Source organism: Leptonychotes weddellii, chromosome 8 (genome assembly GCF_054177405.1).
Source record: "Leptonychotes weddellii isolate Sample4059 chromosome 8, ASM5417740v2, whole genome shotgun sequence".
Classification (NCBI taxonomy): Eukaryota; Metazoa; Chordata; class Mammalia; order Carnivora; family Phocidae; genus Leptonychotes; species Leptonychotes weddellii.
The window spans coordinates 121,210,364-121,232,443 of NC_138376.1; the positions used below are offsets into that span (position 1 = coordinate 121,210,364).

The window sequence follows — 22,080 nt, forward strand, 5'->3', positions numbered from 1 at the left end:
TAATGAGTAAAAATTACCGAGTAAATAAATTATATTCCAAAGTAAATTATTGTGCCACTTCCCTTAACAGTCTGTTAATCACCTTCTTACTCCACACTCGTGTGCTCGTTGCGGCAAGAATGATCTTTCTTAAGCACCATTTTGATTTTTCAGACCCATTCTCAGAAGCTATAATAAGTCAAAATTTTTGCTCTTGTAAAATCCATATTGCTGATCCATGTTGAAAGGTTTTCTAACAATTGGTCCCTTCTCCCTAATTTCCCTTTTTAAAAATTATTGTACATTCTTATTATCTTTGCTAGCCTAGAACACATGTGAATCTGCCTCATAATTTGCCTTGCCCCCTCCAAATGCTACTTCTGCCATCTGCAATGCTTTTTACCCTCTGCTTTACCATTCCAGATCAATCCCACTCTGCTCTGGCTGTCATTTGTCATTCCAGCCAGCTTTGCAAGATGTAAGTACCGGATGGTGTATTTATAATCATAAAGTTATGGAGAGTTTTATTTCTGTTTTACATGACTTCATGTCAATTCAATGCAATCTTAATGATCTTTAGTGGAATATTAGCACGTTGGAGGCAAAGGCTGCTTTTACGACTTTTTTATTCATACAAGACGCTTCATGACCTACTTAATTTCGAGGGTCTGATAACAACTCAGAAGAAGATCAAAGTGATTTCATTTGAAAATAAAAAAATATATTGGTGGGTCATATCAATATCATTGATGAGTCTATAATGAAAAAGGGTCAAATAATTGCAAATCAGTCTAAAACTATGATGAAATTCAAATATAAGTCCCAATTTAGTAGAATTTGTCTTTTGTTTTTTGTCAGAACATAAAAAAAAAGCATAAAGTTCATTTTGAGAAATTAAAAAAAATTATTAGGAGGAAGATACCATATCAACTATTATACAAATATTTAAAAGCTAGAATAAAGTTATGGCCCTGATAGAGAAATAGATATATATATATTAATAGAACATAACTGAAAGTTCAAAAGTGATCCTTGTATGTAAGGAGAATTTAGTTTTTCCTAGAGATGGCATTTTGTATCAGGAGATAAAGGATGACCTATTTAATAAAAGGTGAAATGTTTGGTTAATCACTTGGGGAAATAAAAATTTGGATCCCTACAATATAACAAAATAAATGTCAAATGGAGTAATAATTTCTAAATAAGTCAAATAAAAATAAAACAACACACAAAAGTATATCATAGGCAAATATTTCTATAGTCTGTAAGAAGAGAGAACTTAAAGTTCTGATAAAGAAAGTAAAGTCCTGATAAACTTTAAAAATTCCACATAAAAATACCACAATCAATGTTTAACAACAATGAACTGACTGAAAAAAATATTTTTAATATGTAAGACAGACAAAGGATTAAATACTCAATATATAGTCTTCTAAAATCCGTAAGAAAAAGAATGCTTTGATAGAAAAATGGGTAAGGAACTTACAAAAGCAACATAGAATAAACACAAATGGCAAACAATTTTTAAAAAATGTTTAACCATTTCAGTAATCCAAAAAGTGCAATCATATTTTTGGCCCATCTGATTGGCAAAGTGAAAATGAGTGGAATTTGGCAATACATCTGAAAAACCTTTAATAGGATATATCCTGGGCGCTTGGTTGGCTCAGTCAGTTAAGCATCCAACTCTTGATTTAGACTCAGGTCATGATCTCAGGGTGGTGAGATCAAGCCCCACGTCTGGCTCCATGCTCAGAAAGGGGTCTGCTTGAGATTCCTTCTCTCCCTCTGCCCCTCCGCCCATGCTCTCTCTCTCTCAAATAAATAAATAAGATCTTTAAAAAAACAGATACAAGGATATATCCCATGACTTATGCATTCCATTAGAAGAAGTAGGGAAATATAGGCACAAATGAATGTTTATAGCAGCTGATCATTACAGCAAAATATTTGGGAAAACATGTTATTCAGGAAAATCCCAAATAATAAAGCTTAAATAAGGTAGATACTTATTTTCTTGCCATGCAAATGAAAGTCTTGAGATAAGCAATCCACATTGCAACTCCATGATATTGCAACTCCATGATTAACAGTGATGCAGGTTCATTCTATCTTGTGTCTACATCCTCATAAACATGAGGATTCTACCTTGTGGTCCAAGATACCTAATTGACCTCCAAGTGTTTCATCCATACACACAGGAAGTAGTGCATGGAGATAACACTAGGAAGATATGAAGGAAGAAAGGCACAGTTCTTCTTTTTGAGGATACATCCTAAAACTTGAATATGACACTTCAGTTTGGTCACATGGCCACACCTAACAGCAAAGCAAACTGGAAAATAAGTCTCTATGCCAGACAGCACCTGCCAGCTAAAAAAACTAGGAGTCTCGTTACAAAGGAAAAAGACGAGAAAGGGGTTTAAGGGACAAGCTGCAGTCTCGGCCACATAACCAAAATGTTGACTCATAAATGGTTCAACAACAAATAAGTTATGGTTCATTCAGACAGCAAAATACTCTGTCATTATTAAAATGATGGTACGGATCTACAGTTACTAACATGGAAAGAGATGCCCAATGTATTATTAAATGACAAACCAGTTCATGAAATTGTTTTTATGGTATGATCCTATCATCTCTTCTCTATCTATCTAGTTGCCCTTTCATATATTTTATCTATTGATTGATCGATCAGTCTGTCTTAAAATGCTTTTTTAGTTTTTAAAGTGATAGAATTTCTAAATTACTTTGTTGGCTTTTAAATTTCTGATGATATTGCATTGTGATATGAAATGTGCTGTGTATGAAATGAATTCTTTGGTATTTGTTGTGACTGGATTGTGTCACTCTCTAGTAATTATCTGTTTTCCCTAATTACTGGGGGCAGGTTTCTGTATACGTTCGTTAGAGCAAGCTTATTAATTGTGTTGTTCGAAACATTTTATATTTCCTAATTATTTATAAGCTTTCTATATCAGTTTCTGAGAGATGTGTTAAAAATACCTACCATGCTCAGGTCATGATCTTGGGGTCTTGGCATGGAGCCCCGGGTCAGGCTCCCTGCTCAGCGGGGACTCTGCTTCTCCCTCTGCCCCCCTGCTTGTGCTGTCTCTCTCTCTCACACAAATGAGTAAATAAAATCTTTTTAAAAAGTACCTATCATGATGGGGGGATTTAATAATTCCTTTAGTATATATATCATTATTTACCTTTATATATATTTTAAGGCTATATTTTTGGGTGCATGCAAGTCAGGATTATTATAATTTTTTGGTAATTATTCTTTTTATTGTTAAATGATAGCCCCCCCTTTTTTTAAGTAGCCTCTATGCCCAATGTTGGGACTTGAACTCACGACCCTGAGATCAAGAGTCCCATGCTCTACCAACTGAGCTAGCCAGGCACCCCAATGGTCGTCCTTTTTAATACCTAATATTATTGCCTTAAATTCTTTTTTATTAAAGATTTTATTTTTAAGTAATCTCTACACACAATGTGGGGCTCGAACTTACAAACCCTGAGATCAAGAGTCACATGCTCTACCTACTGAGCCAGCCAGCGCCCCTATTGCCTTAAATTCTATTTCATCTGATTAGTATTGCTTTTCTACCTTCATTTGTTTAGTATTTGGTATTTTTTTCCATAATTTTACTTCAAATCTTTTCTGTTTGCAAAGTCAGACATACAGAATTTGTATTTCAATTCAGATAATTTCTGCTTTTTAACAGCTGAATTCGATGTTTACATTCATTAGGACTGCTGATAGTTGGATTTATTTCTACCATTTTATGTGTTCTATTTACCATTGTTTTTCTTGTTATTTGGGTTTTTTCTGATTCTGATTGGATTGATTTTGTTACCTTTTTCCTTCTTCAACATTCTGGAAGATATAGATTCTATTTATATTAGAGGTTACCCTTAAATTTTGAGTATGCTGCATTCGACTTAAGACTAGATTTAATCAATAGCTCTGTTCTCTCTTCTCCCGTGTTACTGTTGTCTAGTTTATTAGTTTCACCTGTTTTTAAAAGTGTCCCCAAATTGGTCTTTATTACCAGGGTTGTAAGGTATCCCGTACATAGTTCTTCCCTTCCTCTCTGAAATTCAGAACCAATATGGAGAACGAGGGGAAGAAAGGCAGGAATTAGAGGTGGGACATCAAAATACAATATTAGTTTTATTTCAGATAAAGCTGATCGGACAAAGTGATTTTAGATCTGTGGCCAGATGGGCTTGCTGATACTTTATTCCTGAATTAAATGGACTTAGCTCCTGATGGCACAGCAAGACAACAGCAGGTCTCCCTAATAAGGTTGGTCATTCACCACCTGGACCCAGGCAGACCAGAATGCTCCTTCTGTGGAGGCAGCAGATCCGAAAGGAGAGAGAATAGCAGGGCTGAGCCAAGCATGGTGAGGTGTGCCTCCTAAACTTTCCCATTCTCTTGCCTTTGGGTGGAATGGTTAAGGAAGCAGAAAGAAGTTATGAGTATTCTTATATTATCACTTGTGGAGATAAGAGAACTTCTCCTTTCCATGGATATATGAGTGGGAAGTAATCGTTCCTCTAAGAATTATGACTATTACTGCTGTTCTTGTTAATATTGTTTTCGATCGTTCCTGCTACATGCTGTTTACGTGAAGCTAATGTTTCAGCTGCAGCGCCCTGAACTTGATAGACCCTCCCCTGGCTCTGGTACCAGCAAGCAGCTGCACTCCAAGACAGCGGAGGAATGGAGTCCTGCTAGTCTGGAGGTCGTTTTTCTTATCCTGGTGGTGGTCTTGGAGCTGCAGGAGAAGGGGGTGGGCCTCGGACAAGAGTCCCCGGTGACAGCCTGCACTCCGAGGATTCCATGGAGCATCAGCATCTTCCTCAGTGACAAGAATCTGATTGAGACACTGCTCGCCTCTTAGCTTGAGGGTCACGTGACTTGGCACAGCCCCCGCTGAGAGCCTCCCCAGCTAGGTAGGGCTGGGAGGGGTCCTCGGTGTGGTGAAAGCCGGCCGACCTCATCAGCTTGGCATGACAGTGAGATCAGAGCGCTGGGGTTATCCGAAGCCTCCCTCCACTACCAGTAATGAATGGGAAGCTAAAATAAAGTTTTCTAAACTACGACTGATTTTTTTTTTAAAAAAAGAACAACTTTTGACCAACTGTGTTAGAAGACTGATGTGTCTTTCTACCTCTTTATATAGGACAATATTTAAAAGTCATTATCGCATTAAGAGATGCGCAAAGGGTATGCAGTCGAAGAATGTAGGGAATGAAATGTATTATAGAGGGGGTGAAATTATAATAAAATTAATTAAAGATTGCATTACATTCCTGGGTTTGTGAGTTTTTGTAGCATTTAGCTGCAATCTATTTATTTATTTTTTTTTTACTTATTTTTTAGTTTCAAGTTTTTATTTAAATTCCAGTTAGCATACAGGGTAATATTAAAATACATCATAATTTTAGTTTCAGGTGTAGAATTTAGTGATTCATCACTTACATACAATATTCAGTGCTCATCACAAGTGCCCTCCTTAATCCCCATCACCCATTTAGCCCATCCCCCACCCACATCCCCTCCAGCAGCCCTCAGTTTGTTCTCTATAGCCAAGAGTGTTTTATGGTTTGCCTGCCTTTTTTTCTTCCCCCTATGTTCTGCCACTTAAATTTTTATTTGTTGTGATTTCTGTTCTCTTTCTAAGGAAATGTAAACTTTTTTTTTTTTAAGATTTTATTTTAAGTAATCTCTACACCCAATGTGGGGCTGGAACTCATAACCCTAAGATCAAGAGTCAGATGTTCCACCGACCCAGCCAGCCAGGCATCCTGGAAATGTAAACTTTTGTACCTAATTTTCTATTAATCCTTTAATATTCTTTTCTTAAAATGGGTTCCCCAAATTATGCAAGCTTTAGGTCCCACAAAACATGGATCCACCTCTGTTTATTTATTATTATTATTATTATTATTAGTGGGGGGGCAGAAGGAGAGGGAGAGAGAGAGAATTTTTTTTTTTTTGAGAGAGAGAATCATAAGCAGGCTCCACACCCAGTGCAGAGCCTGACGCCGGGCTCGATCTCACGATCCTGAGATCATGACCTAAACCAAAATCAAGAATTGGACACTTAACCAACAGAGCCACCCAGGCGCCCCCACCTGTTTTTAGTTTTATAAGAAGGTTTGCCAGTTTCTTTGCTTACTTCTCCTCCGTGTTTCTCACATCTTTTTTTTTTTTAAAGATTTTATTTATTCATTTATTTGAGAGAGTGAGAGAGAGAGAGAGCACATGAGAGGGGGGAGGGTTAGAGGGCGAAACAGACTCCCGGCTGAGCAGGGAGCCCGATGCGGGACTCGATCCCAGGACTCCAGGATCATGACCTGAGCCGAAGGCAGTCGCTTAACCAACTGAGCCACCCAGGCGCCCTCTCACATCTTTTTTCTGGGTCCATTTTCCTTCTTGCTCAAGTACATCTTTTAGTAATTCTTCCCATGAATGTCTGTTAATGACTCTACTTATTTCCTCTCCTGTCAGAGACCACTATTATCCTAAATTTAAGATTTATCATTTCTTTGTTTTCTTTGTAGTTTCACAAGAAAAGTTAATTGTTACACGTTTTAAAACTTTTTTACCAGTTGACTAATGGTGTATATATTTTTCAAATTTGTTTTTTCCACTCAAAATTATGTTCCTAGATTCTACTATGTTGTTGAGTATAGCTATAATTTATTCCTAATCATTACTGTATTGTATTCCATCACCCACGTTTTACCCATTTTACTGTTACTGGACATTGGCTTATTTCTAGTTTTTTACTAGTAGGGGTAATGCTACTTTAAACATTTGCATAAATGCCTCTTGGTGATCGATAGTTTCTCTAGAGTTTATACTTAGGAGTGGAATTGCTAGGTCATAGAGTATAGACATCTTAATAAAGCAAAATCTGTTTCCAAAATGACTGTACTAATTTACATTCCCATCAGTACTATATGACAAATTGCCTTGCTGCACATCGCTGCTGGATGCATGATAGTTTTAGACTTGAATATTTGCCAATTTTATGGATATGTAATGGTTTTTCATAGTAGAATTAACTTGTATTTTTCTGATTGGTAATGAGACTGAGGGACATTTTATATGTTTATTGGCCATTTATATTTTTTATAAAATACTTGTGTAATTCCTTTGGTCCTTTTTAAAAAATTGGTTTGTTTTTTGCTTATTGATTTATAAGAATTCTTTACATAGTCAGGATACGAATCCCTTGACAGTTATATATTTAGCAAGTATATGTTGTATATAAAAATATATTTAGCGTGTCTCCTTCCAGTCTGTGGCTGATCACTTCGTTCTCATTATGGTGGCTTTTGATAAAATGGATATTGTTATTTTTAATGTAGCCAAATTTGTCAATTTTTCCTCTCTGGTTTTCAGTTTTTATTTCTTGTGTAAGAAAATGTTTATATCCCTGAGATTATAAAAGTATTCTCCCATATTTATAGTTTTGTATTTTGTATGTAGTTCATTAATTCATCTAGAGTTGATTTTTGTATATGATATGATGAAGGGGTATAAGTTCTAATTATCTTATGTATCTTATCAGTGCTTGTTTTTATGTGTATATCTTCTTTTCTCCTATCTCACTTGTTATACAAGATATATTGTTAGATACAGGAAAACGGTACTCTGAGAAAAATATATAGCCTCAATACTTAAAGGTTGAATATTAAATAGCTGTGTTTCCAAGTTTGAAAGTTAAAGAAGAATAATAGAAAAAACACACACACAAAGGAAGTAGAATAAAAAGCACTATAAAGAGCTGAAACCAATTAAATAACCATCATATAAATAATAGACCAATTAAATCGAAATCGTATTAAATAATAGGCTCAAGGAAGCCAAAATATTGTTCTTTGAAAAAATTAACAAAGTAGATAAACTCTGGTGTGACTACTCAAGAGAAAAAGCACAGATAAATTTCATTAAATTGATAAAGGTGTCATAAGTTTAGATGTAACAGAGGCAGAAAAGATAAGGAGATGCTTTTCATTAACTTTATGCTGATTAAATTGAAAATGTAAAAGAAAACAAACAAATTTCCAGAAAAAATGTGTATTGATTTTACGTCTATATTGCTACACTCTTACCAATGCTAATACTTTCTGTGTGGATAATTTTAGGTTTTCTACATAAAACAACCGTACAACATGTGAATTGTAACAGTATTTTTCTTCTCCCCTTATCTCTCATAATGTCTCCACAAATTTCTTTCTGGAATGCCTCTTAGAAGTATGTATTAGAACTTCTCATTTTGGGGGCACCTGGGTGGCTCAGATGGTTAAGTGTCTTCCTTCGGCTCAGGTCATGATTCCGAGGTCCTGGGATCGAGCTCCGCATGGGGCTCCTGGCTCAGTGGGGAGTCTACTTCTGCCTCTCCATCTCCCTCTGCCTCTCCCCCTACTCATGCTCCCTCTCTCTGTGAATAAATAAAATTAAAAAAAAACACACACAACTTCTCATTCTGTCTTCAATGTCTCATAAATTCTCTTTTATATTTCCATCATGTTATCTCTGTGTTGCATTACAGGTGGTTTATTCAGATCTATTTTTCAGTTGACTGTTTTACGTGATGATTTATTCATTGAGTTTTTAATTTGAATGAATTAATCTTTTATTTCCAAGAGTAAAATTTGGTCCTGGTTCAAATCTGCTTATTCTCTGTTCATATTGTCCTCTTGTTCCATTATTTCAATTCCTTCTTTTATGTCTTTAATCATTTTAAACATAGTAACATTTCTAGTCCCTTTCACAGTGTTCAATTATTGATAGGTCTATGATTTTGTTGATTATCGAGTCTTTTGATTCATCCTCATTTCCTCACATGGTTTGTAAGTTTTTATTTTGAGCTCATCTTTTATTGTGAGCTCATCTTAAGCAGTGATGGTCCTTTCTGTGGGAGTCCTAGGTACCCTAGATTATGGATTTGTCCCAATATGTGGATTAATTTTTGGTTCTGCATGGGTCCCAAAATTTTCATGGGCCTTGAACAAATTTGTTCTTTCTTGCCCAACTTTTAGTTAGTGTGTCAGCTAAGAATTCTTGTGCTATAAGACTACTATATAATTCAATCCTACACTCAGGCTTGGTTTAATTTCTCAGAAGACATGTTTCTTCTTCTTTCAGATTCAGAGCCTTGAATATTACAAAATGCCTTGCTCTTTTTCCTTGTTGGAATTCTTGTTAGTGTCACTTTTGTGGACTAAGCAACTTTGCAAGAGCTTTTCCTTAATCCACCCTCTTAATTCCAGATATTCATCTTGAGTGGACCCAAGGCCATGTCTTTTGTCTCCATGTGAGGTTTATACCACAACCCCCATTCTAGGTGCTGGTTGCATCAGCCCAACCTTATAACTCCAGCTACCAGAGAATTTCCTTTTCTTCCCTCTTGGCTCAATTATCTACTTTTAAAAACACAATTTATCTGTGTGGCAGTAATTTATTTTGTTTATTATATCTTAGCCAAGAGAGTGTCCACATCAGCCCTTCATGTTGCAAGAACCAGAAGTGGTAGAAGAAGTCTTGATTTACACCCAAATTTACATCACATTTAAAAAAAAGATTTTAGGGACACCTGAGTGGCTCAGTCGGTTAAGTGTCTGCCTTCGGCTTGGGTCATGGTCCCAGGGTCCTGGGATCAAGCCCTATGTCGGGCTCTCTGCTCAGTGGAGAGCCTGCTTCTCCCTCTGCCTGCTGCTCTGCCTATCTGTGCTCTCTCTCTCTCTCTGTCAAATAAATAAATAAAATCTTTAAAAAAATAAAAATAAAAAATAAAAAAAAGATTTTATTTATTGTAGAGGTGGGGGGAGGGGTAGAGAGAAAGAGAGAAAGAGTCCTAAGCAGACTCTGCGCTAAGTGTGGAGCCTGACACAGGGCTCAGTCTCACAATCGAGATCATAGCCCGAGCAGAAACCAAGAGTCAGGTGTTTAACTGACTGTGCCACCAGGTACCCCTACATCCACATTTAAATAAATATTCTCCATTGAATGGAATTATAGGTGATTTTGATTTTCTAGTAAAGCCTTACTTTTATTGCCTGGACTTCATACAATGACTATGTAATACATTTATTATTTGAAAATATTATAAAGTGATTTCAGTATTGAAATGAAAATTGGGTTGGGGTATCATATTACTGTAGAGTTCAAAAATTATTTTACTCTCAACTACCTATGTTAAGCAGATGGAGAAGTCACACCAAGTTCTAAAACTATTGTATATTTGACGTTAGAATGCATCACCAATTCAGATTAAATGAGGAAAACAAATTTAAATTAGTCTAAAGCTTGAATATTTTTAATTCATTTTTTTCAAGATTTTATTTATTTAGAGAGAAGAGAGAGCATGAGTGGGGGGAGGGGAAGGAGGAGAGAGAGAATCTGAAGCAGACTCTGCACTGAGCACAGACCCCGACGTGCGGCTCAATCTCACGACCCTGAGATCATGACCTGAGCCGAAATCAAGAGTCAGATGCTTAACCAACTGAGCCATCCAGGCGCCCCTTGAATATATTTTTTAAAGATTTTATTTTTAAGTAATCTCTACATTCAATGTGAGGCTCAAACTCACAACCCCAAGATCAAGAGTCACATGCTCCACTGACTAAACCAGCCAGATGCCCCTAAAGTTTGAATATTTTTAATGCTCTTTTATTCCTTCAAGTAAATGCAATAAATGGAACAACAAATGGTATCAGGGAAGGCCCTGTGTTCTATAATAAACAAATGTTAGTTGTTTTATGCTTCTGAATAGGAAGCTATTTTCCACTCCCATTTCAGCTCTTCAATCCTTGTATTTACTAGTTACTATTAAGTTCAGGTATCCTTGAGATTGTTGGACTGATAACTTTTGAAATGTCTGTGGTTTCAGTTTCCTAATGATATGTGTGTATGTTTGAGGGAGACTGGTGGCAGGTGGGGGGGTCTGTGCCTGATGACTTTTGATTTTCTTTTTCGATGAATGTATTTACTTTTAATTTTGTACCTATTCAAATGATTATTCTAAATTATTTAGGCTCCAATAATGTTTTTGTCTAAATGATTTGCCCATATGGATGCATTGAAATATTTTTAATTTGAAGGTTTTAAAAAAATCTAAATTATTCCCCACAAATGTCACATAAAAAGATCACCTAGTATATTACCTGAATATTTCCCTCATGGCCCCTGCTTCCTTCAGAAAACCTTTACAATAAATTTTATTCAAAAACAAATTCTGGAGGTGCCTGGCTGGCTCAGTTGGTAGAGCATGCGACTCTTTTTTTTTTTTAAGCACTAGGATTTATTGAATTGTGCCTTGCAAGGTACAGGCGCTGGGGCTTGCCCATGGTGCTCTTGATGTATAAAGCCTGGACGTTCTGCCAATTCTTGATCAAGGACACCAGGAAATTGACTGCTAAGTGGATGTTGTACACAAGCTCGTCATCTGTCATCTTCACATGGCCAACGGCCACTGCCAGACACAGCACCTTCTTCATCTGGAATTTGATGGTGGACTTCACTTCATCCACTTTGGCCACCATGTTCTCATTGTGGGTCAGCAAGGAAGGGAACTCGGCAACCTTATTCAGGCCTGGGCCCAGGATTCTTGGGATCGGCTTGATCAGAGATTCTGAAGCCAAAAAGGCATCATACTTCTTGGCCAGCTTCTTGACTCATTTCTTATTCTTGTTGAGTTTCTTCAGTGCCTCAGTGTCCATGTGGGGAATATCCACTGCCTTGGCATTATCACAGTGCTGCTGATGCCCCAAAACACGTACGGAGAACTTGGGGCAGGGAGCGAACTTGAGCCTGACGGTGCCCGAGAAGCGTTTGTCCTTCTGAGGGTCATAGTTCTTCAGGCTGATCTGCAGCTCCACCGTCTCCAAAAACGTCCGGTGCTCGCGCTGGTTCCCGGCAGGACTTCCTGCCCCGCCTCCTACAGGTGTCGCGGGAGACTTTGCTGCTCTTGGTTCTTCGCGCTGCAGTAACCCGAAAAGACGAGCATGTGACTCTTAATCTCGGGGTTGTGGGTTCAAGCCCTGCATTGGGTGTACAGATTACTTTAAAAATAAAATCTTTAGGGGCACCTGGGTGGCTCAGTTGGTTAAGCGACTGCCTTCGGCTCAGGTCAAGATCCTGGAGTCCCTGGATCGCGTCCCGCATCGGGCTCCCTGCTCGGCAGGGAGTCTGCTTCTCCCTCTGACCCTCCCCCCTCTCATGTGCTCTCTCTCATTCTCTCTCTCAAATAAATAAATAAAAAATCTTAAATAAAATAAAATAAAATAAAATCTTTAGGGACCACTGGGTGGCTCGGTCGGTTAACGTCTGCCTTCGGCTCAGGTCATGATCCCAGGGTCCTGGGATTGAGTCTCAGCGGGGAGCCTGCTTCTCCCTCTGCCTGCCGCTCCCCCTGCTTGTGCTCTCTCTCTGACAAATAAATAAACAAAATCTTAAAAAAAATAAAATCTTAAAAAATAAAAATTAAATTCTGTATAGAACAAAAGATTGCCAGTGTAACAGAATGTGTAAGACTATTTCTCCAAATGGACTTTCAGTGGAATGTAAACATCTCTTTTGCAAATGTTATAACTTTCTTCAGACCTTAGTTTTTTGTTTTTTGTTTTTTTTTTAGTTTTTCTCGTAAAAGGAAAGAAGGAAAGAAATGGAAAAAAGAATGGCACCTAATAAAGTCTAACCAACTATAAATAATGTTTCTTTGTAAATCTAGCATTTCCCATTCCAAATTTTTTTTAAAGATTTTATTTATTTATTTATTTGAGAGAGAGAGAAACAGCATGAGAGGGGAGAGGGTCAGAGGGAGAAACAGGCTCCCCGCTGAGCCGGGAGCCCGATGTGGGACTCGATCCCAGGACTCCGGGACCATGACCTGAGCCGAAGGCAGTCGCTTAACCAACTGAGCCACCCAGGCGCCCTTCCCATTCCAAATTATTGGTAGTCCTGAGCTGGGAGAAGGAAGGAAGTGGCTCCTTTGTGGTGGTTTAGGTGTTCATGGAAGGCCTAACTACACTGGACTAGAACAGCCTGGCAGTGTCCTGCCCTGGAATGTGACCCATCTGCTGACTTGGGCAGAAGCTACAGAACCAAATTCAGCCTGGAAAATTAGGAGAGGTGCAGCAGTTTGGGCTTCACCCAGGCTCCAGAGAACATGGCTGGTCGCCACAGGCCTTTGCTAAAATGTGGACTAGTTAGAAACTTTAGAATTTAGATTTTTATAGTTCCTCTAGTATTTCCGGGAGGTGGTGGGTGTCAGGTGTCAGGGGCTGTTCAATGAGAAGGAAAGTCCTATTTGACAATCCAGACAGACAGGCAGCATCAAATACAGTTGTCAGTGGGTCCCAAGGCCACAGCAGTCAGCCAAGAGTTGAGAGACCAGACTCCAGTGCCAAGGGAGGGTGGAAGGATAGAACTGCTTTAGTGATGGGAGCAAAGTGGAGCCCCCAACTCAGAAGGATAGGACAATAGGCAGGATTCAGTGGCTCACACCCAATCCCAGGAAAACAAGACAAGCATGTGGTTAGCATGTGGTGGGAAACATGCAGACTGATCTCAGCCACAAGGCCCAGGATAGACCTGGAGGACAGCCGCAAAGGAGAATTGCTTGTTCCATCTAAAGCATCTGGCCATAGCTCTTGAAATCTATCACCTCCACCCCACCCCACCCCAATTAGCTGATGATTGGTCCTTGAGCCAGCGGGAGCTACACCTGCTGGGGAAGATGAATGGAATTTTTTCAGCTTTCGTTTTATTCATTTTTGAACATACACTTTTGAATCAAAAATCAAAACTATATGGAAAGGTATACACAGGAAGTCTTGCTTCCACTGTCCTCTCCATTCTGCCCTCCTCCACTCCCTACAGAAAACCACCCCCAATAGATAAGTAGTTATCCTTTCAGTGTTTCTTTTCACAGATATAAACAACATATTCTTACTCCCCCCTGCCTGTTATACAAAAGAGAGCACATAACTATATACATCTTGGGTTTTTTGGTTTTTTTTTTTTTACTTGACAATATGTCTTGTAGATTTCTCTACACCAAAAGGTGGAAATCTTTGTCTTCTTTTATGGCTGCATGGTACTCTGCTGTGCGGAAGTACCGAGTTATTTTGAACAAAGGCCATATTCCTGCTGAACTCTTGGGTTGTTTCTAATCGTTTGCTCTTACAAACAACGTCACAAGGCATGATCCTGGGTGGGTGGCATCTGTACTTTTACCAAGCATAGATGCTTAGAAGTACAGTGGCTGGTCAAAGGGTAAGTTCATGGATGATTTTGTTCATTATTATCAAATATTTCCAAAAGAACTTCCATTTTTTGCGAACCCTAGCAATATATGAGAATGCCTGTTCCTGCCCAGTCTCACCAGCAGAGCACATTGTCAGACTTTTAGATTGTTACCAAGCTGGTGGGAAGGTTGTAATTTTGATGACCAATGAAGGGTGAATTGTACTTTTATAGAAGCCCCCACTAAGGAATGCTTCATTATTTGTAGTGTTCCTTCATCCTTCCTTCTTTTTTTCCTTTAAACACCATAGGCCCAAATAGTTTGAGTTTAGTTGTATAGGCTTGGTTATGTATTCCAAAACCTGAAGCATTCTGGATATACTGAATTAAACTGGCTGGTGGAGGTAAGATGAAGAATTTAGAATCCTGACTGACATCCTGGCTCCCGGGCACCCTCCAGCTTCTGCACACTGACCCGTGCTGGGTACCTCGCCCCCACAACAAGGGGCTGACCTCCTGGCCTTGACTGAACATCTCCCTGCCCACCCCCTGACCGTCAGCCACCCGCTAGCCACCGCCTCACAAATACTGCCTATGACACGTAGCATGCCACGGAAAGAATTTTTAAAGACTTGCATGAAGTACAGCTAGCAGATTCAGAGCAAGAATAAGCACAAGCGCCCAGCCAGAGTGCCTCAAGTCTGTGGAGGAGTGGCTCAGGCTATTTTCAGTAAATTTGGTTTTCCGTAAGTGTTGATATAGAAGGACACATCTTTTTCATGTGTACTCAGATCATTAAAAACGGCTTTGAGTTAACCACTGGAGAAGCATGAAGTGTTCTTATGAATGTAGAGGACATTCTTGATGCTCACAGCTAGAACGAATGACAACACAGTCCTGGGTGTGCTGGAGCTCTTGCCTTGCTGGAGAGAATGTTCCTGTTCCCTCCGAGGCGCCTGCTGCTCAACTTTTAGCTACTTTCACTGTGGAAGTTTCATATGGAGGCTGCCAGAAACCAAATGAACACATTTCTGAGAAAATGGAACATATATACGTATATTCAAAAATTTGTAAATTTAAAACTGTTCAAAACAAAGACATTAAATCGGATCCTGACAGAATAACACAATGCCAAGATTGCAGGCCACCTAAGAGTTAGTATCTTGCTCTTGAATGAAAAAAAAAAAAGAGAGAGAGAGAAGCTAAACCAAAGTATCTGGAAAATACATCTCAACTCAGAAGTGATTAGCCTAGTTTTAGATCAGTTGTGCTAATTTTTGGGGGGAATACAAAGAAATAGTGAATAACTATCTAATAATTTTAATAATCTCAAGCTCTTTGAAAGTGTAGTGAGAAAGATTTGGCAACAGTGTATTTTAGTTAGAGCATCTTAAAAAGAATTGTAAGTCTGTAGGGTGGCCACAAAGTCTTTTCTCATGCTAGTTTAGTTATATGGATGTTCCTCTCCACAAAAATCTTATTTCCCCCATGTCGTTCCAGAATCTTCCCCCACACTGATAGCTGAAAATCACTGAAGCACCCATGATCACTGGTGCTAAGTCTTTGAGTCTCGTTACACGGAGTGGAGAACTTTTCTTTTATCACGTCTAAAGGCAAAATTCCCCATTTGTTAAGTAGGGATCCTGAGGAGGTCATGCTGAGGGCTGTTCTCTATCTCCAAGAGCAGAATGTTAATGCAGTGCCTGTTGCAGGAGGGAGGCTGTCTCACTCATTCCTCATTTCTGTACCAACCACCACGAAGTGCATTCAGATGAACAGAGTGGCTGGTGCTTGCTTTGCAACAATATGGTTGGTTTTATCAGGTGATCTTCTGAAATCGTGGCCCATGTCCTGTCATGTGAAGGATTCTGCTTGATTTCCTTGGAATAATGGATTGATTACTAAGGACACATTTTCATGCAGAGGGACTTTGTGGTTGTTCAGGAAGCATCAGAGGAGCTCTAATGGATCCATCTTCAGGGGACGGGGACGTTACCCTGTCATCACTCTGACTGGTTGCAGAGGTGATTCATTCATTTGACTAATGCTAATGGAGGACCAGGACCTATGTTGGGCCCTGGATATACAGAACTGTGGGGTGCCCTTCTGGAGCACTCAATCTAGAGGTGGAGACATGAACCTTCACACACATTTACAACATACTAAGGGCTGAAGGAGTGATGTCCACGAATCGGTTTCATAGCTCAAGAGGTGATTATTCCCCTATGTATGTGAAAACCGGGGCCAGGAAGGCTTTACAAAGGGAGTGACAATGAACTGAATTTTAAAAGACAGTAGCTTTTGACGAAGCAGTGGGAAAGAGCACAGAAAGTAGCAAATGCAAAGGCAGAAAGGAACGAGAAAGAGCCCGGTGGGGCCAGGGATGAGACATGGAGGGGGCCAGACTCTGGAGGAAGTGGCTGGATGTTCAAGGAATGGCTGCACAAAGGCACAGCGAGGGGAACCAGCAAACATGGGTCAGGGCAGAGAGGACGCCATTGTGACCAGGCAGAGCTGTCTCTAGGGTCACCATGATGAACTGGCTGGCCACAGGAAGTGGGTGCTGACGAGGAACAGGAGCACCCTCAGGGGTCGGGGGCTGGTGGCTAGGAGGAGGGGAACCTGGTGAAGGAGAAAGAACATGGAGAAGCTTCAGGCTAGAATGGTCTTAGGGAAGTCAGAGGAAGAGGAAGCTAATTTTGAGATTTGAAGAGCCATCAGAGTAGCCATTCACTGGTTCGCTTGCCTCCTTTTGTAGAGAAGGAAGTTGGAGTCTCTGCCCAAATGTGCTGCTTTGGGGTCAAAGACTCCGCCGTCTTGTGTCCGTGAACCTCCCATCCCAGCCACACCCCTGAGGCTTTTTCGTTCCTGCTTGGTAATTAGAAGAGCTTAGCTAATCTAAATAGACCTCTCACCCTGGCACCAATAAATGGGTGTAGAATGACAATCACAGGCTTCAGATTTCAGTATGTATTTCCAAAAGACTGAAGCAGAGGAAAGCCAAGAAAAAACTCATGGGATTTCCTAGAAGAAAAAAGGTCATTAGAAATCTTGGTGACCTTTTCCAGTGACCAGGTGACGTTAAAAAACAGAATGTGGCAGGAATTATGAAATAAAATGGAGGCAGGCAGATCAACTGTCCAGCGAGTTTATCCATGGAAGGTCAGCAAGGAAGGTCATTCTAAAGTTTTAACCTTGAACCTAAAATTTTTCTGACTTCCATGAATTATCTCACGTGAGTTAAGATGGTCTAGCCTAGTTAAGGATCAGTGTGTCAAAGGATAAATTACAATTTGCAACACTGTTTTTTTCTAGACCGAACAAGGTTTCTAGTAACAGTATGTCTGGCTGTCTCTAGAAGTGTCCCTATTGTTCTCCTGCCTCTTTTTCTTCCACCCCAGTTTCTTTCTTCTTTATCCCCTTCTTCACTGCAACCACCCTGGATGAGGCACATTCTCAACCCGGTGCACCCCCCATTCCCTGTCATTGCAACCAAAGGGTCCCACAGAGCCCCACAGGCAGGGTGGGGGTTCTGGAGGCCAGCAGCCCCCTTCATGTCTCCCCTCCCTCCAGCCTTAATACCAGCATTCTTTGGTAGTGGAGAGCTTCTCTGTGCTTCATTATCACCTCCAAAGTAAAAATGCTTCTCACCACCACTGTCTTATCTAGCCACAGAATCATGGAATGACTGGGCTGGAAAAGCACCCCCAGCCTGCATACCCCTCCCTCTTCCTCACCTAGTCCCTGCCTAGTTTCATCTACCAAGGATCAAATGTAACAGGGCTGGTGATGACAAATCCTGGGATTCCAGCCTGTAGGAAATGGGTTGAGGACCCAGAAGCCTGAACTGTCAGGATGGAGAGAAAACCCTTTCAATGTGTAGGTGTGTTTTCCTTTCCATATGTTTAGCTTGTGAATAGGTGGGGCTGTGTATGAGGGGGTACTGTGCAGTGAACAGTTATTCCCCAACCTCGCAGGCTTCCCATTCACAGCACTTGGTCCTGCATCAGCTCATCCTCTCTCTTGTCCTGTTCGCCTCTTTCTCCCCTCCCCTTCTTCTGCATCAAAGCAGGCCTTCAGGAATGGATCCAAAATATATTCATAATATGGTGTGAATGACCGATAAAAGCTTCAGGTATTACGCAATAGAAGCATATTTGTATTTTGATAGGGTTCAGAACCTTTAAAGAAAGGAATAAATCCATAAATATTTAATGGAGAAATGTTCAGTAGCAGAAGAAATGTTTGGGATTGAGTGGAGTATACCTGGTTTTTCCTAAAATCACATGACAGATACCTATTCTATTTAGAAATTAAACACACACACACACACACTCTACTTACCTCTTTAATTCCAGGCAATATGTCAAATACTTTACATATATATACATTCTCATTTAACTCTTACCCAACCCCCACTCCCAAAAATAAAAACATGTAAGGTAGATATTTAGTGTTTCATGTATATTCTGCTAACCAAAAAGTTAATTGCCAAAACTTGCACAGCCCATAAATGTGGAACTGGGATGTGAATCCAGCTTCTTTCTCCAGATTAGGAAGCTGCCAGAGGTAACACTCTTTTCATGTGGTGGGAAGCAGTTTTCCTGCTTGCCTCCTGGGTTGCTTAGTTAAGGAACACATAGAGCTTTAAAAATCTTTTAAGTCATCTTAAAAAGTCCTCTTAATTGTCTTTGTTTTTCTCTGAACTTCCCAGTTTGTGTATGTCATCCTCGTAATGATGTGCCCCAAATGAAGCAAAGTGGCCTGCTCTATTTTCATTTTTCAGCCTATGCAGGATATAAAAAATAAACAGCATATGGTGCAAAGTTAATGAGATTAAAAAAATAAGTTCACTTAAAATAATCCATGGGCTTTTCTACATGTGTTTTTGGTCTGGCTTCAAAAACCACAGGCGTTTTACTATGCTTTAAAAAAGGGTGAATATTTGCATTGTTTCTGTTGAGGTCAGTGAGAAACCAATCTCACGGAATCGGCGCTAATAATCATGTTGTTTATAAACAAGTGCCACGCTAAACTAGTACAGACTGAGACTTACTGTGATGGGCTCAAGCGTTAAACATATTCAAGGCAACTCTCTCCAGTTACGAACCTCATGCTCATGTGATACCCCTTTAGCCTGCAAGGATAATGAAGTCTTACCTAGAGAGGAAGTTGGGAAATCAGTTTCTCAGAGTGGTAGCCCTCTGAATATAGCCTACAATTTATATTACTATAATAGGTCGACCTGACCTTTTAAGAAAAATTTCCTACACCTTTGAAGCAAATTAGAAGAAAAGAAGAAAAGAAGAAGAGGAAGAAGAAGGAGAAGAAGGAGAAGGGGAAGGAGAAGAAGTAGTAGTAAAGAGTCCTTTCTTTATTTTAAAATGACTAGCTAGGGGCGCCTGGGTGGCTGAGTTGGTTAAGCAACTGCCTTCGGCTCAGGTCATGATCCTGGAGTCCCGGGATGGAGTCCTGCATCAGACTCCCTGCTCAGTGGGGAGTCTGCTTCTCCGTCTGATCCTCCCCCTCTCATGCTCTCTGTCTCCCATTCTCTCTCTCAGATAAATAAATAAAAAATCTTTAAATAAATAAATAAATAAATAAATAAATAAATAAATAAATAAAATGACTAGCTAGCCACATAAAGGTATTGTTCCTTAAGCTACATCAGTTCTCTGCATTGAAAGAAACAATTAATTTGAAAATGCACATGAATAATTTTACTTGGATGTTTGTGTTCAGCTACAAAGTTCTTTTCACAGTTAAGTGCTAGGAGCCCACGGTGGGTCCAGGATTGTTCTGAGTATGATGGAAGATAGAAGAGGAACTTGAAGGTGGGGACTTTTTGTCCTTAAGGAATTGATAACCCAGCTAGAGGGACATAAGGGGCTTAATAAAATAATAATATCAGACACTTCCCTTGTTCCAGGCACTGTCCTCAGAGCTTTGCAAGGATTATTTAATCCTCCAAAGCCCAGTGAATTAGGTACTGTTATTTTTCTGTTTTCTACAGGATGAAATCGAGGTTTGTGCGGTTTACTGGACTCTCGAAGCATTGTGAGAATTATATGAGAAATCATATGCACTCTATCGGGTTTAGATTTTGTTTCCTACTTCACAAAAAAAGAGAGAGAGAGAAAAAGAAAAAAAAAAACAAACAAAGCAAAAAAACAGCAGTACTTTAAACAAGATAGAGGTTTTTCTCTCTCATCAACCAAGTCTGAAGGCCGATAGTAACTGAGCCAGCCGCACAGCTCCCTTTAAGCACCCCACACACCTATCTCCAGGGGATCTGGGAAATGTAGACTTTTTTTTTTTTAAACAGGTGGTCATGTGCCCAGTTAAAAATGTTTTAGCTACGAAGGGTAAAGAGAACAAATGGTGGGTTAGGAACTTGCTTCTCTGCCATATCTATGTGTCCCTATGTGGGGCCCAGGATAGAAGCAATACATGTTTAGTAATCATAGCTATAAAACTCAAAGCAGCTTAGAAGTGGTTTGGTTTGTTGATTTAAATACAACTATTTCTGCCTGAGGTTTTCCCTTTTCTAGATTGATGCCCTATCCTTAGATAGGGAAGTGAGTAAGAAGGGAAGGTGTGCTAGGTGCTCCAAACACTGCCCTAACCCCAGGGCTTGCCTCTCCTTTTCTTCCCCCAGATATACAAGGTGGTTTGCCCCAAGGTTTGCAGCTGTGGAAAGGTGGCAGAAAGCCATATAAATGCCAAGAATACTGCCTGGGTCCAGGCATTTCCCAACCTAGGATTCTGCTTTCTTCCTGTGCCTTCTTTCAGGGACTACAAATGATGGCTCTGGCCTCTGGCAAATAGAGAGGATCAGGGGAGCCACACTGCATAATTCCAGGGGACAAGTAGTCACAGCTGGGAGGTGTCCTTCAGATTGAGGGCAACAAGCATGGCACCCCCCGGGGGCTGGTGTCTTGACCCACTTTGTGCATTTGTTTCGAAGAGTTTACCCTGGATCATCTCAATCTCACCAATTTCTTAGATAGGAGAGAAGGCTCCCAGGTCACAAAATGTTTGTACTATATGGATCTGAGTTGTTTTCAACTTGAGATTCTAGGATGAGCAAAGTTGGCTTATCTGAGCAGTGGAGGGGTGGGGGGGACAGGGAGCGGTATAGAGGAAACTAGGGTAGTATAGAGGGACAGGAGGAGGGGACTGGATGGTGGGGACACAAGGTGGAGTTTCCCACTGCTTCATACATTGGGCCAGGGAGGGGTGGGGGAGGAGAAAGAAGTGAGAGGTAAGGCCCTGATCCATCACCTCATGCACACATCTGAACTGTTACCAAGTCTTACCATGCCTCTCCTCACCATCTGCCCCACGGAGGGTCACTGCAGGCATGCATTTATGCTTTGTGTAAGTTGGAAAAAGACATCCCATCCTCTAGTGGACTCAGTCCTGTGCCAGGACTCAATGAGTGGCAAGTAAGGCTCTGGCTGGATTGCAGCTCCCACTCATCTCCTTGGCTGAGAGCCCTTGAGCATTTAACAATCCACACATTCTTAAGTGGGGGGACTCTTTGGGGTCAGTTCTCTTACTGCCATCCCCATGGACCCTCCTGTCCTCATCCAACTTCTCCATCTCTCATCTCTCACTTGGACTAGGCTTCATCATGACAGCTAACTCAGAGAGCCATTTACAGAGTCTCCAATTTAGCCTTTTGTGTTGTCAAGTAAGGTTATACATTTATTCCTACAGATACAGTGGCTAGATGAAAAGGGTTTCATCATATTGTTTTAAAACTTATGATCTGGGGCGCCTGGGTGGCTCAGTCGTTAAGCGTCTGCCTTTGGCTTGGG

At 40.2% G+C, this 22,080-nt stretch overlaps 1 long non-coding RNA gene and 1 pseudogene across 1 annotated transcript in view; one reads left to right on the forward strand and one right to left on the reverse strand.

Annotated features, from left to right (window-relative positions):
- The window catches only part of LOC115941991 (uncharacterized), a 28,739-nt gene extending 23,437 nt beyond the window's left edge, over positions 1-5,302 (forward strand). The window contains exons 5-6 of the long non-coding RNA XR_004076639.2: positions 403-457; positions 4,644-5,302. This is a non-coding gene — a long non-coding RNA (uncharacterized LOC115941991). The remainder of the gene's footprint in view (positions 1-402; positions 458-4,643) is intronic.
- Positions 5,303-11,298: 5,996 nt separating this feature from the next.
- On the reverse strand, positions 11,299-21,862 carry LOC102746879 (large ribosomal subunit protein uL1 pseudogene; annotated as a pseudogene).
- Positions 21,863-22,080: the final 218 nt, after the last annotated feature.